This window comes from Prunus persica, chromosome G4 (assembly GCF_000346465.2).
Source record: "Prunus persica cultivar Lovell chromosome G4, Prunus_persica_NCBIv2, whole genome shotgun sequence".
NCBI lineage: Eukaryota > Viridiplantae > Streptophyta > Magnoliopsida > Rosales > Rosaceae > Prunus > Prunus persica.
In genome coordinates, this window is record NC_034012.1 from 21,482,536 (window position 1) to 21,487,337 (window position 4,802).

Sequence of the window (4,802 nt, forward strand, 5' to 3'; positions counted from 1 at the left end):
CCATGTGCTGGAGACTTTCAGATATTTTATAGGTCATTTGGGCCATTCTTTAAGGTAATGGGCTAGTTCACTAAAGGGATGGCCCAACTTTCTAAAGTGATGGACTATTTTACTAAGGTGATGGGTCAATTTTCTAAGGTAATGGGCAACCTTTTTCTCTCTTTCATGCTTACCCAAATATTTGGGCTTAAGAAATAGGCTTAAGAAATGGGCTCGAGGTTTGGAGCTCCCAAACAGCCCAAAACTTCCACGTCTTGGGCCATTAATGGGCCTCGTGATTGCTCGTAACCATCCATACCACAACCCTCTCAGCAAGCCCCAGGCATTCGCTTGGCTTAGGCGCACTTAAGCTTGTAGCGTGGCGTGTTACTTATTTGCTAGGCGTGGCACGTGTGCTAGTGCATATGACGAACTCTTGCATACCCAAGTTGGGTTTCTTCCCAAGTTAGGTGTCGTACTGGGCTAGAAATATATTTGGGCCCACCCTTGGATTTTTTGGGCCTTAACAAGAGTCAAAAACATATTGTGAGCTAGGGCTGGGCACGGTCCGGTTCGGTCCGGTTTAGAGCTCGAACTGGAACCAAAACCGGCACTGTTCATCCGGTCCAGTTCGGTCCGGTTCTTAGAAAAAACAGGGGGAAAACCGGACCAAAACCGAACCGTCCGGTCCGGTCCGGTTTTCCGGTTTTGGCCGGTTTTTTTTTTTTTTTTTTTTTTTTTTAAGTCTGTTTGTGTTGGGCTTTAATAGATATAAGCCCCTGTTTCAGATTCCTGTACAAATTTGGCATAAACTTAAATAATTTCTACATCCCAAGCATGTGCATTTTAACTTCCAAATACAAAATGTGGTCATCCAATCCAAACATACAAAACATGGTTATCCAATCCAAACATACAAAACATGGTTATCCAATCCAAACATACAATCTTAAGAATTATACAACCCAATGTAAAAATTGATAATTAAATTACAAACCAAATTAGAAGTTCGAAACATAAGCCAAAAATTAAAACATAACACCAATGAAGGCTTCACATATTAAATGATCATTGGAACGTAGAAGGACTTGAGTTGGTTGGTGCCGGCAAATTTGTAAGATCTACAAATAAAAATATAAACACATTAAAACATTAGGCAAACATGCAAACTACATATATAGTAATAGTATACATAATTAAATTACATAAAACTAAAAACAAATACCTGACTCAATGGATTCATAAAACTCCATTTCTTGAATGGTTGGCTCATATTGTATAACGGAGATGTCGTCGGACCTTAACCAATTTTGAGAACAAATTAAGGCCTCCACAATCTTAGGAGTTAAAGAAGCACGGAATGAATTAATCACTCGACCACTAGTGCTAAAGCATGATTCCGAAGCCACGGTTGATACGGGAATAGCAAGCACATCCTTTGCAATAAGTGACAAACTCGGATATTTAACCCCATTCAATTTCCACCACTTCAAAATATCGAAGTTGGGAACCATTTTTTCAATTGGGTCGGTTAAGTACCTATCAACTTCATGCTCCAATATCATGGTGTTACTTGCTTGAGATTCTTTTATCCAACCTTCTTCCATTTCCCAAAGGTGCTTTCCTCCTCCTTTTTTGTTAGAACTTGTTAAAGTAATACTACTAGTAGAACTAGTATTACCATTAGCACTAGTGCATTGAGTAGGAGGTGGTGGGATAGCATACTCCTCATAAAGCTTCATTAAAAGCTCTTTCACTTCATTTTTCTTCTTAGTAGCATCTTGCGGGTTTTCAAACCTCCTCTTTAATACAAACTCCAAATTCCCCAACTTGTACCGAGGATCAAGAACAAGTGCTACCATCAAAAGTTGGTTCACTTTATCAAGGTCACCCCAATACTTTTCAAATTTCACCTTCATGCTACATGCCATATCTTTCAAAACCGTGGAGGTGTGAGTTTCACTTGGTAATTGCTCTCCAAAGAACAAATCACCAATTTCACCCTCAATTGCAATCAAATTATGAAAGGTGGTGTGAGAAGCCGGATGCAAAGAAACACTCATCTTCAATGTCATATCATAAAATACCTTTAAAAAATTGACAAAGGTAAGAGCATTGCTCCAATCTTCCTTAGTTGGTGGCCCTACCCTCTTTTTAGGCCTATGAGATACAACCACACCCTCATCTTCCCCAACCGGTTCATCTTCACCAAACCAAGACGCAAATGGGGCATCATCATCTTCTCCCATTCTTACAAAGGCTTTTTCAAACTTCAAAGCGGCATCCAACATCAAATATGTTGAATTCCACCTAGTTGGAACATCTAACACCACAAGCCCTTTGCATTCAATTCGCTCCTTCAAAACACATGTTTTAAATTCCTCTAACCTTTGTGGAGAGGATCTTACATACCTAACCGCATTCCTTATTGCCAATATGCTTTTCTCTAGTTTTTTCAAGCCATCTCGAACAATCAAATTGACAATGTGAGCACAACACCTCACATGCATATACTTTCCTTCCAATACAAGACTACCATTCTTCCAATGACCCATCTTTGACTTCAAGTAATCTATTGCCTTCGTGTTTGAAGAAGCATTATCGGCCGTGATTGTGAGTATCTTCTTCAAATCCCAATGAAGCAAACAAGTCTCGAGGAGTTTACCAATTGAGTTCCCCTTGTGGTTAGCAATGACACAAAAGTTCAAAATTCTTTTGTGCAAATTCCATTCACCGTCTATAAAGTGTGCTGTGATCACCATGTAATTTACGTTTTGAACACTTGTCCAAGTGTCCGTTGTGAGACACACTCTATGTGATGCTAATTCTCCTTTCAACTTTTGTTTCATCTCTTCATACATAACCATAAAATGCCTTACAAGTGTCCTACGAGATGGCACTTGGAAATGAGGGTTCAATGATTCACAAAATCTCTTAAACCCTTTACCTTCAACCACACTAAAAGGCAACTCATCCATCACTACCATTTCTACACAAGACCTTAACCAATCTTCTTTAGTATGCCCGGTTGTTGATAGACCACCAAGTGCTTGGTCAAACAACAAAGTCTTTTGCCTTTTATCCTTTCCAACACTCCCAGGATATTTCTTACATGTAGACTCAATATGCTTCTTCAAACTTGACGTCCCATTCAAATTGGGGTCCGCGGCATAACTAGTAAAGCAATACTTGCACCTAGCTCTCTTTTTACATGTCAAAGATTTGCTACCATCCTTCTTCACGGTCTCAACCACATCATCATATTTTTCGAAGTGATCCCACACCTCCGATTTTTCTCTTGATGATTTTCTAGTCTCTAAAGGAGGTAATGGTGGAAGACCACTATGTTGAGGAGGTGTTTGGGCTTGATGTTGGGTTATTGGTATAGTAGGTGATGGTGATGATGCGGAAGCGGACGCGGATGCAGAAGAAGAGCATACTTCATTACTATTACTAGGCAACTGTTCACATTGGTCCATCCCTCTTTTAATATTTAAAAATCAGCACCTAATTATTTATCAATGCAAAAATCAGCAGCATAACTAAATATGAACATACAACAGCAATAAACTAATAGAGAGAGAGAGAGAGAGAGAGAGAGAGAGAGAGAGAGAGAGAGAGAGAGAGAGAGAGAGAGAGAGAGAGTTAACTAATAGGTAAGACAATACACCTTTATAAATCTATAAACATGTAAATTTAATTTTCACAAGTTCACAACAAAGATAAATTTATAAACAGAAAGATAAACCTTTATAAATCCAATTATAAAGAGGGTGCACATATGATGTTTCAGTGCACAAAAAACGAATAAGTATCAGTGCACAAAAAACCCCCAATTTGGGAATTTATATTTCTCAACAGAGAGACCAAAACGATTTAAAATGCAAAATCACCAAACACATGAAGCTTTATGCTATCCTTTTCTCAGACTTAGTCTACATCTTCATCTACATCTACATCCACAGATATATACATAAACCAGTCTACAGTTTCACGCCCTAGGGAATAATGCAACAATAACAGACCTAAACACAAATAATGTATCTAAGCCTTTTTATATCATATTCTATACTGGGTTTTAAAAAGTGAAATATTAAGGATTAACAATCAAACAATGTACATCACTTGGCAAATATACATGCCCAACAAGAAACGTTGGGTCCTCATACATGTATCACTCAACATAAATATGGCTACTGCAACCCGAACTTTTTTGTCAACATTTCCAAATTTATAACAAACATTAGAGATGCATCCTCTCCCAAAACCTACTTGAGAAAACTCTCTCACTCCCCTATGTAGATTTAATTCATGCAGAAATCAGGCACCAAACACATATATGGTCAGCTATATATCAGCCAAACAGTTTGCTAAAGTAAAAATAACGAAGAGAACAAGGTAGATTGAGTAACCACCAAAAATAGAATAACAGTTGGGAAATAAAAAGAAAAGCACATACTACTCTAATAATGCCATCTAAGGAAGTAAATGGTGTTCACAATGCAACAAGAACCAAAAATATAGAGAGAAAGAGTACCTCTTTCAATCCAGGACGCCAAGGAGGAAGGTTATTATCTGCCCTTAACAAAGAAATCGGCATTGGTAATCCATACTGCAAAAAAGTATGAAAATATGAATACAAGCATTTGAACTTTCTCCAAGATATAGAAACTTCAAAGTTCGTTCCACTCCATCATGAATGGTCTAACATATAAGTAGAAATCATTAATAGCTTTCCCCGTCAGAACTTTATACAAAGAAAAACCAAATTGATATATTCATCATCATAAGCTTATCATGAGCTTGCTGATGCCAATTAGTAT